Below are 12000 nucleotides of genomic sequence, written 5' to 3'. Positions count from 1 at the left end.
ACAATACTTTTCTGCTTATGCAATTTTACTTTAGTATGATTTGACATGCATGAATGTTTGCTCGTAGGAGTAAGAGTATTTTTACATTGTGAAAACACTTTATGAAAGTAAAGAATCAGAATACCTCTTCTACCACTGATTATTCGCCTATATGCTTAAGAACCACCATGCCACTCAGTTCACACATTTGCCGAGCTGACTTGACTGTGTTTGTAATCATGGCTGATGTTTTTTTGTGATGGTATTAGGAATGTAAATTCGCAATGTGACAAAATAGTTGATTCCCTAAACATATTACCACCAGGTTATCCAGAGCTTAACACAACTGCACTTAGTGAACGGCCAACAACCCATCTACCCTGCTGATTAGTTTACATCCTGATGAGCCTATTTTCAATTAGTGGCCTATGGGGAGCATTACAGTTACAGAGCATAATGGGAGAGCCGCAGCCTGCCGCCGCTGCTGTGAGGCTCAACTTATAGCTGAATCAAAGTGACGCTCACAGGAGGAGGGTACGACTGTGCACTCTCTTCACATTGTTCTCACAAATGATGAGAGGATACAGATATAGGTTTTCCTGCATATATAATGCATGTGTGTTCCTCTGCCTTGATCATGCATCATTATGTTTATAAGACAGTATGTTTACACGTTGTACGCACTATTAACACATTGTGTATTTACACATTATTTACACCGATTTATTATGTCAAACAAAAGACATGCAGTTTGAATACAGCCTATCAAATCCATCTTTTGAGGCAGTCGTGGCTTTTCTCAGGGAAGGAGAAGACCCATGGCTGGTGGTCCTTATACAGGCTGGCACATGAACTGCCTTACACAGTTGTCTTCCATGTTGACATTGTACATCAGAAGTACGATGCAATCCTGTGTCTCCAAGATGACATGGTCCACTTTCCCAAACAGGAACAGTTGGAAAGCAAAAACGCCTTCAGCTATGCTACAGCAAAAAGCTTTCAGCTGCACTATGTAGGAGCCTTTAATGCCACGTCTGTGTTTAGGCTCCCCACTGTCCACATGCACAAGATTGCCCGATCTGGAAGCTCTTCCACTGCATCCGGCCTGGTGGTTACTTCATTGTGGGGGATAGGGGATGCCTGTGTCTGACTGCACCAGTCAACTGCATTACCCTGAATCAGGAACCAGTGTCGGGAAGGGTGAGGGTGTGCATCAACTCTCACCAGTCCAGACCTGGATCCATTATAGAAGGGGCCTTGGTATAATGAAGATAGAGTGGTAAGGACTTTTCTTTCAAGCCCTGGAAGTGGATCACACCTTTGCTCCTCGTGTCATTGCAGTGTGTGCAGCACTCACTAACGTCTGCATCATTGCTGAGGAGCTGATGTATGAAGAGGATTCAATGCCTCCATTACAGGGACAGACTGGCAGCAAGTGTCAGTCCAAACCAGCATACCTCAACTCTGCGAGACTATAAATTTGTAAAGTAAAAGTTTGATGTAAGTCATTTATTCAAGAATTGGTCTTCTACACTGCTGTTCTACACTCTCCTCCTCTCTCCCCTCTTTCCCACCCACCTACTCCTTGCATCCCCGTTTTTCTCCGCTCACCCCAAACCAGTGGAAGCAGATGGCCGCCTACGTTGAGTCTGGTTCTTCTAAAAGTTTCTTCCAGTTAATGAGGGAGTTTGTTTGTCTCCACAGTTGTCAAAGTGTTTGCTCATTGTGGGAACTGTTGGGTTTCTCTGTAATTTGAAGGTCTCAATCTTACTAATTAAAATACCTTGAAATAATGTGTAATTATAGCATAATGTTATAATTTGGTGCTATTAAAATCAAATGGACTTTGACTGAATGTCCTGTATTTGGAGCCTACGTGTGTTCCATTACTGCTTGGCTCCTTTTTTCATCTGTGCAGCCATTACATTTTGGAAGGTATTGGGATGGGAGGTAGAGCTTTCAGCTACCAGGCTCCTCTCCTGTGGAACCAGCTCGCACTCTGGGTTCCGGAGGCAGACACCGTCTCTACATTTAAGGTTCGGGCTGGATCAGGTGAGTCCTGAACCATCCCTTAGTTATGCTATATGCTATATGCTATAGGTCTAGACTGCTGGGGGAACTCCCATCATGCACTGAGCACTTCTCCCCTTCTCTAAGCCTTTTCTTTACATCTAAAGGACAAAGCAGGGCACCGAGCAGATGGCATCAGGGGTGGGAGGCCTTTCCCTAAGCGCCTCATGTAAGGCGTCAAATCACAACCAAGTCCCTGCTGTAGCCTCCACACTGCCCATGCCTCATATTCACTCTATGGATAACAAAATGTTAGTCAAAGGGCAGGGAGAATGCACAGTGACCACTAATAGAATCCATTCAACTTGTTTGCCTTATGGTTCAAATGTTGAAAAGTTGTAAGGCACATTACATTTCCATATAGACAGTTAGGGCTGCCAATGTTAGGCCTGTTTTTAATTTCAGCCTACTACCAAATTTGCTTTACCTTGTTTTTTAAGGTGAAATGTTTTAAAGGTTGCCCAACTTTGTGTATGCCTGCGTTTTACTTTTGCTAAAAGGTCAAATGAAAACTAAAATAAAAAATGTTATGAATTTAGAAGAACAGATGGGGTGGGGGGGGATTGCTGCAGAATTACCACACAGAGGGACTGGATGATCTGACAAAGTCCGGATGGAGTGACTGAGCCTTTATATACTGCTGCTGATGGTGAGTAACTGATTAGCGGATGCAGGTCTGGTGCTCCGGGGAACTGGATCTCTCTCTCTTTCGCTCTCTCACACACACACACACACACACACACAAACTCACACACAGCAAATAGGGAACATACATGACACAAAAGGGGAAGGTAGAAAAGTTGTGCATCTCTAACAAATCATGAGAATACGAAGAAGAAACAGCAGCAGTGGGGGTTGAGCCGGAACATGGGGCCAGTAGGAGGCTTACCGTCAGACTCCAGACTGTGCAGCTCCGAAAGGCAGACTAACAGAGAACAGAAGGAGAGAGGAGGGAGATGAAAAAGCACCAAACTACAGGGGAGAGAGAGAGATGAAAAGAAAGGACAGGAAGGAGAGAGAAAAGGGGAGAGGGAGACAGGGGGCACACTGCCTGGATGCTCATGTGCTTGAGGGAGCAAATAAACTATGTTACAGTGTGAAAGTTTTCCAGAAAGTTTATAGTAACCTCGTCGGAAGGACAAGCCCCAACTATACACTGTACAGACTCTATAGTACTGGGTAGAACTGATTAATTGAGACGGAGACAGACCCGCTGGTGGCAGAATTGTAAAAGCCTGAAATGGAATAATTGGGTAATAACTAAAAGATCAGGTGCAATGAGGAGTTTAAATTTTAATTTGAAGGTCTCCACACACCGAGACAGTGTGCACGCTCCTTGAGCTGGTTGCCGGTGCTACTACAGACATTTCTGAGCAAGCTGCGATCCTTTGACTCACCCATGGACTTGCCTCTTCTGTCATGCCGTGACATTTAGCCCACGAATGCAGGGTTTATGGGTAATAGTGTACATTAGAGTCAGCTGAAACGTTCAAAATGTCTCGGCCTGAGTTATGATACTAATTTGTTTGACGGAAATCTACCATACTTATCTAAACACTTCACATCAGACTCACATCACACACTATTGACAAACGCTCTGCCCTAAAAGATTGTTTTATTAATAATAACACATTGAGTTTCAGTACTTTTTGAAAAATTCCACTCGCAGTTGTAGCATCAATTTACAATTTACAGATTTTTTTTGGCAGTCGCAGCATCTGGGATGGATGCTGGAAAAAAGATGTGCATGCATTACAGCGCATATATGGTATTTGATGACATCTTCACAGCCACAGTAAATATACATTTGTGAAAAGTTTGCTGTGCCAGAAACAAGTGAGAAACAACATAAAATGCACTATTGGAAGATGATCAGTGTCTTTCCTGACAATCCTTTCAGATTTAGAGAAAAACATTCATACCATCAGTTTCACAGATCCTGTAATGCTCACTTTATTTTGTGGGTAAATATACAAAAAAACAATCTTACGATCTCACTTCTTCAAAATAGCATTGACACAACTTTATGTTCACTCTAATTATTGTTTGATTAAAAAATGTACCTGCAATTCAGATTTTTTGATTTAATACACTCAGGGATTTCTGTAATAACAACATTGTCGAGAATAAATGTACAAAAATATGATTAACATGAAACTGTTGAGGTGAAGATCTGAAAAATATGACCTGTGAATTTCTCATATTTATGTCCAATTTTATTAGTTATTTTTTGAGATATACAAAAATAATTACATTTTATTTTTTACCCCTAGATTTGATTCTTATATTATTTCAAAAAGTTACTTTTATTAAATGAAAATAACGTGTAAGAACCAGTGTCCTGACAATAAAAAACAACACTCATAATGTCAACAGTGTGTTTAGTGTGTTATGTATGATTTACAAACTTTCTCCAACCCTCATCTCCGCATCTTGAGATAGATTCATTTCATGCAGCCACAGTTTCCCCTTAACCTTCAAACTGCTTGGGACCAGGACTCATCCAGCTGAGCGCAGTGGCCAGCAGCCAAACTCGGTGGCCCCAGAGGCCCCGGAGTTCACTGTGTGGAGCCTTTTGTGGTAATTTGATTTATTGATTAATATTAAACTGAAATGAATGGCTTCGGGGGCGACTCCTGCATCTGTGCCTAATCTCTTGGGTAATGACCCTGTCCACTCTTAATACCTCTGACATTTCGGGGATGTTGTGCACACAGGGCGCCGATCCTTGGGGTGTATTTAACGGAAGGCGTGTTGGCGGCTCTCCCCGGACCCTCGGAGCGGCCCTCGGTGCGCTCGGACGCCCGGTCCGCCCGGTGAGTCCGCTCCAGGCTCCGGACCGGTGAACGATCCGCTCCTCGTTCTCCTCCCTCCCACCGCCCCTGAGCGCCGCGCCGTGATTGGCCGCTTGTCAGGAAGAAAGAGCTGCTGTGTTGAGGCCGAGCTCTCAGACACAGGCAGGACCCGGGCTGATGGAGGAAAACCACCGCGGAGGCGATGCACACTTTCACCCCCCGCGCGCTCCTAACGCGTTTTGAGTAGCCGAGCGTCAGTGGCAGCACAGACCGAGTGTCCGTGCTCCTGCCGCCGAGGCCTCTGTGTGTGTGTGTGTGTCCCCCCCCTCCCCACTCCCCTCCCCGGGCTGCGTGTCGCCTGCCTTGCTTGACCCGCTGGATCTGCTCCGTGGCGACGCAGCCACACAACACATCGAGGGATTTGAGTGTTTCCAAGCCGCCCGGAGGAGACGCGCCGGGGCCCGGCTTGTTGCTGCCGGTAGCCGCCGCTAACTGCCGGGGCTCGTAAACAACCAGACAGCGCTCCAACTCCACGGAAGAAGTCCGCGGCGGAGCTCCGTCTGGTTTTGCGCATGAGGAGCCGCTTACACGACCGAGCCGCACGCAGCTGGTGTCCGCGTGAAAGAGCCGCTCCTGGGTTGCGCGAGCGCGGATTTATTTTGACCGGAGCATCGGACCGGCAGCAGTTTTGAAGCCCCCCCCACACCCCCCGCATCAGGTAAAGTGGAAGCCGCAGATACTCGCGTCTGAGCAGCCGGAGCGACCTCACCTCACCCAGTCCCACTGTGGCCGCTTCCGACCGCCCGTCCCCGGCTGTGTTTCGGGCACCGCTCTGTGTTGTGTCTGTTCACTTGTGGTAACCTTAGAAAGTCCTTGTGCTTCGATCTCCATATATTTATATATATATATATATATATATATATGTGTGTGTGTGTGTGTGTGCGTGTACATGAGTCAGAGCGCAGGCAGTAATGCAGCAGAATGAGGCTTTATCTCCCATCCTGCAGAAACCAGGGGGATAACGGTCCTTTTAATCCCCCATAAACCTCAGTGGCTAACGGAGGGGCAGAGGATGAGCAGCGGGACTCGGTCAAACCCTCAGAGTTCCCCCCCCCCGCTGACGCAGTTCGTCTCCCCCGTGTTGGAGAAATGTGGACAAGTGGTCTTTGATGTCTTTGATAAGTATGCTAATGCTCGTCCCTGTCCACTTCGTCTCGGCAGCCGCACACAACGGTGGAGGGAGCTGAGAGGCAACAGTTGTACACAGACAGTAGTAACACAGGGGATATTAATAATGACACATGGGGGAGCTTACACCTGCTTTTTACCCCCCCCCCCCTTTTAGCAACTAATTCTGCAGATTAGGAATTCTATGTAATATATCCTAACATTCTAAAATTGTTTACAAATGTCCTTGTGACCACAATTTATATGTTGCCAAGACCAAACAAACTCGAGTTGTAAGATAAGTTAATTTAATACAAGCTTATTAAAAACTTCCATCGTTTTTTTCCTATTGAATCAACATCTTAACAGCCCGTTCGGCAGTGTCCTCTGAAAGGCCAGCATCGATTCAGTTTGTCTGAAAAACAAGGGGAAAAAACAACAACCCAAAAACCTAAAAAAATAACATCGACCTGGTTAGGTTTCATTACTTTATAATGGTTTCTTTCTTATAATGCACCAAGGTACTAGAACTGAGGCAAACAAAACACTTCAACACTACAAACTACACCAGAGTTCAGTAATGGTGATTTAATCAGTCATAATTATTGATTAATTTAAGTGATGGAAGAATGATAGGGGGAGATAGGACGCTGCCCTACCACTCCCCACATGAGAAAAATCATAGATATTATAACTGAAAAGTAATTTTGAAATGACTTGTATATAAATGACATGTTTAATATCATAAAGGTAGTGAGTTGATTATAACATACTATAAAATGTGGATTTAAAATGTTCTACCTTGTCTATAGTTACTGATTGGTCAGGCATTTCTAACCTGACCCTTGTACATGCACATTCCCTCTCCTCCATACAAGACTTAGGATGTCTGGGGAACCATTTTCCTATTAAGGCCCATTCCAGCTTTTATAACATCCTTTGCGGGCCGTAATTAAAATTTGAACATTCAATACACCAACTGAACTGCCTCTCTTTGGCAAGGCATTTGATGTCAGATGGTAGTGATGAGGATGCTGATGATGACAATGCTGCTCGCAGCAGGTTTTAGCCAAAACAACTCGCTCAAACAAGTTGTCACCTCCAGTAGGGCTTGCAAACACACAGTGGTCCGACATACAACAATGGCTGGTTGGTGTGTATTTGTTTGTTTCATTGTAGGACATTGAAAAAAAAGTATTTTTGTGCTTCAGTGATTGTTTCAATATTTTTGTCATGTCCAGCTGTAATGATGCATGTCTCCACAAACTAGAAACACACAGGCTTGTCAACTGAAAATAATAGTTTGTCTGTTGCTGTCGGCAAACATAGTATTCCACATCTACTTTTCGTGACAGTCAGGTTGTTGGGAAAAATGTTCCCTGTTCCCCACAGCGCCACCCAACAGGTGGCAGCAGAAGGAGACACTCGCACCAGGGCATGCAGTAGTGTCGCAATACTTCTGTAGCTGGAAATACTTGATAAATGGCACTGGAATGAGTTGTTGACCTTGAGCTGAGTCGAAGGCTAGGGTCACAGTTAAGTCGTTGAAAATAAGTATATTTGAGAGAAGCTCTGCCCTGATCAGCTGGCATCATGGTCCTCTTTACTGTCAATGTACATGTTGATGATTCACCACAAACCCAAATCAAATGTTAATTCAGCTCAGCAAATACAAACATTACATTACAACTATTTAAATACACTGTTAAGCACCATTATATTATTTATTTATTCAAATTGACCATACATTTACTGTAAAGTATTGAATTTGCAGGGGGTGCATTTAAGGCTGATGGGAAAATTATCATGGACACAAAAACATCTTTAAAACTTTTAAAGACGTTTTATGTTTTCAATAGTGTAACACCGATGGGTGTCGATTTCTTCTACGCTCAATGTTAAGTATTCATGTTGGCAGAGTATGACACAGCGCCACACAATTCCCAGTCTTACAAACCAGTGCTCAGCTATGGAACTGCAATGAGCCTGTGATGCCACAGTAATGTCTCTCCATATCAGTTGCAGTGTGTGAAGCATTCAACAGTGTAGTTTCTTTACACAATCAAATTACTGACAATTTAAGAAAGAAGCAGTGAGTAGCAGTCAGACACAGTGATGTTTTGTGTATACTTTAGGCTACACTGTCGTTTTAGAGAAAACACCACCGTTACTTGGGAGAAACACAGATCTGCCTGTTGCACGCAGTGCCCAGATGCTAAATTTAGCTCACGAGCGCTGCTGGCTAGCTTTTTTGGACACTAACGTTACCTTGGCACTTCTGCTAGGTAGCTTGGGTTTAATCCTCCTGCCCGCTGTGGCAAATCAGAACATTCTTGTGTGGTCGTGAAGTAAAGTAAAGGATAAGTGAGCACTTGAATTTTGCTTGACGTAATAGTCTATGTGGTGGAAAACAAGTTTTATGTCCAAGTCAATGAAACCTTATTGGCAGACATGGCCATAAAATTGTACAACAAACAAACTAATAAACCAACCCACCAATAATAATAGTAAGAACAACAATGGTAATAACAATGATAATTGGAAATGAACAGGATATTAACAACAAAAATAGTGTGTGTGTGTGTGTGTGTGTGTGTGTGTGTGTGTGTGTGTGTGTGTGTGTGTGTGTGTGTGTGTGTGTGTGTGTGTGTGTGTGTGTGTGTGTGTGTGAAGTAAATTATTATTATCATTTGAAAAGGTCTTGCAATTTCCTCAGGAAGAGTGACTGTTTTACTAAAGACAACAGTAAATAGCTCCAACAGTTACTCACTCAATGCTAATTAATAGGTTCATTTAAATTCTCTTCTCTATCAAAGACAATGTTTTGGCAAAATAGTGCAAGGGCCCTGATACATGTTTTCTTGACTTTTGGTGTATGTATATATTGGAGTTTGGTTTAGGTGCCCCCTGGAGAAAAATGCACCGGCCTTACCTTATGTCTCAAAATTGTAATCGCATATTGACCAGACCATACCAGAGTAGGATTCAATTTTAAGATAATTTAACAATGATGCTTTTTTAAATGGTAACTCTTTGTCAAATAAGTGATTAAGTAAAGTTATATATGATTTAGTCATTAAATTGTCATATTTATGAAACTATAAATATTTAATATTTGCTGTTTTGGATCAAATTTCATTGCTATCACCAAACCCTTTGCATTTTAACTATAAAGAAACATCTATGATCCCATTGCTGCATCTCAAATGTTTTTAGTTACACAGACCCAAGTCTTGGTGAAATCAGAATTTTGAGTTCTGACTATGACTGAACAGCTTGAATCAACATCAAATGTAGCAGCATATTCATAACGCTATGCTCAACCTTCAGCTTAGGTTCAGAGCAGCTCATCCGTCACAATAGATTTTGACACTTGGCCATAATGAGTCGATAATCTCTAAACAGTCTATCGACAATCAACATCTCCATCTGAGTGGATACATAGTATATCAGTATTATGTCAGTTTGTCTTCATTAATGGGCATGGAGGCTGACTTACTGTGGGGGGGGGGGGGGGGGACAGCAAAACAAGCCTGCTCTGTCCAATGCCTCATTGATTTACCCCATTCAGGCCCGGCAGTCCCATTCCAGGTGATGCACTTATCACGATGTAATCACTGTAGATATTCGGGGAGTTTAATGCCCCCCCCTCTGCCGGAGATCCGTTCACACTCTGAAATGGACTGCTGTCTGTCTGACGATGCTGATTGGGAGGCGCGTTTTTGATCCGGAGACCGTCAAGTGAGATCCAGGAGTCACGCTGCCCGCCGCTGTGACATGTTGAATGTAGTCATTGTCGGACAGCGGGTGGCTGAATCGCTCCGTCTCTGGATTTGTCTCCTCACTGAACCGAGGAGGGAAAACACCACCGTGTCATATTACTGCTCCTGCATGTGGACTATCAAAGCATTTCACTGAACCGAAGGGAACCCTGGACAACAATGAATTAGGACACAACATTTCCTTTTATTAGGGCTCGGAGTTCCTCTGATGCTGCTGCCGTTACCAGGGTAGATTTGTCATTAGGAAGCATGGATTTATTCATTATTCCATTTCCATGCTCAGAGCTGTACTATATGAAGTGTTACAGATTGTGACGCAGTCTGATTTGAATTAACCGACTTGTGCTGCCCACTTGCTGACGAGCCCGGAGTAAACAGTCATCGCATTCCGTTGTTGTGTTTAAGCCTGAAACAAATTAAACTTTAAACAAACATTAATTCAGCAATCAACAGAAAATGGATTAATGCTGAGCTGAAACAATGAATAAATCAGCCAATTAATTGATTATGTGAGTTCATTTTAAGTCCAAAATGTTGGGTGGAATGTGCAGGAGCCCTCTTTTACTCGGGGACATCTTTTACTCGGGGCATTTCTGAATAATTAACCTGTTACTTGTAAAGAAATAATTAGGAAAAAATGGATAATGAAAATAGTCTGCAGCTTCAGAAATCGACAGTGTGACATTCATGCCCCCCCCCCCCACCCCCCAGGCAGTGGCTGCGGAGATGTGGAGGTAGGCAACGGTTTGATTTTCTCTTTCGAGCTCCCATCACTTCGTGTGAGCGAATGAATGAGTGCCACAGGCTGCCTGGAAATGTGCGTTGGAGCTCCCATTTGTACAATTATCACGTCTCGCCCTTCTCTGTGACCGCAAACTTTTCACCCCACCTTCCAAGTGTGGCCATTCGGGAAAATTACTAACACCGCTGTGTTCCAATTTGATCAAATTAGGCAAAGTACAGACGTTGTTTCTCACATACGGGATTATCCCCTGATGTGACACTAATCATTGCATTTCGCATCTTTAGAGTGGCCTGCCAAGACCCTGTTTGTTTAGGTATAGAAGCTTCAATGGTCCCAGAAATGAGGGCTGTTTGCATCAGAAACATTTAGGTAATTAATTATCACAGAATTCATTCCGGGTAATTGATTTTTATTTCAATATCATCAGGCAAAAGATCAGTGTCCTCCATTCTCATTTAGATGACAAATCATTTGCCATGGGGTCCACAGTCCTAAATCTTAAGAAAGCTGTATCTTGCCCTGTTCTAAAATGCAAAAAAACCTTTTGGAACCTTGCCAGGGTTTGGTACGAGGTTCCCTGATGCGTTGTAGGGAACAGGGCGGAAGTGAGCCAACACATGAGAGGAAGTTCAACACGTCTGTGTTTAAAGAAGGGTATTGATTATTAGTTAAATGAAACAGTTCAACGTTCTCTGGCTTTAGAGAAATTTGCGTTTGTTTCGTTGTGCTGCTTGTCTTCTTTTATTTTAAAATAATAATAATGATAATAACTTATCTTAACAAGGTTACAAAGTGCTTTTACACAACAAAAATCCATGGCAAAATGAGGAATGAATTATAATAAAAGGTTTTCAGTTCAGTTCAATTTTAAGAGCCAAATCATAACAAAAAAAAAAGGTCAAGACCATAGATTTACAGGTCCCACTTAAGATAATGGTTTTCCTCCATGCTCACAGTTAAAATGTAATAGCTTTAATCATATTGAGGCTACACAAATTATAACTTGATGATTGTAAATGGTTGGAAAGTGTAAGTAATGCTCAAAAACTAAATTTGTAATGTAGCTGTTCTTTTAATTGGACCTATTGGCCAACTGGGTAAATGTTAAGGCTCGCTCTGTCCCTTTTTTTTTTAACAAAACTATAAATATACGTGACTTCATGTAACATGCTTGGACCCTGAAGTAAAGCCACAACCTGTGAGCAGTATTTGACTGGAGTAGCAGTTCTGGGAGTGCATCCAGCACAGTGTGGTGGCTGCAGGTGGTACAATAAGGACCTGTGCACACACTCAGCAGTTCACATCATAAATAGAGGAAGAGCCACAGTTTCCTTCACACCTCATAGCTTTGAGTCTGCGATGCCTTGGATTACCTGTCATCTGCTCCAGATATCACGTGGGAGTTAAAAAGTGAAATGAAGTGGGTCAGAAATGCAAATTATGTTCATAGGTATTTTTTTCT

General features: G+C 43.0%; 1 protein-coding gene across 1 annotated transcript in view; it reads left to right on the top strand.

Moving 5' to 3' along the window:
* The first annotated feature begins 5001 nt into the window (after window positions 1-5001).
* Window positions 5002-12000, top strand: part of large1 (LARGE xylosyl- and glucuronyltransferase 1) — a 115867-nt gene continuing 108868 nt past the window's right edge. Inside the window, exon 1 of the mRNA XM_034578588.1 lies at window positions 5002-5562. The gene's annotated coding sequence lies outside the window, so the exon portion shown is untranslated. The remainder of the gene's footprint in view (window positions 5563-12000) is intronic.

Source organism: Hippoglossus hippoglossus, chromosome 23 (genome assembly GCF_009819705.1).
Source record: "Hippoglossus hippoglossus isolate fHipHip1 chromosome 23, fHipHip1.pri, whole genome shotgun sequence".
Lineage (NCBI taxonomy): Eukaryota > Metazoa > Chordata > Actinopteri > Pleuronectiformes > Pleuronectidae > Hippoglossus > Hippoglossus hippoglossus.
This window is presented reverse-complemented; position numbering and strand designations above follow the sequence as displayed.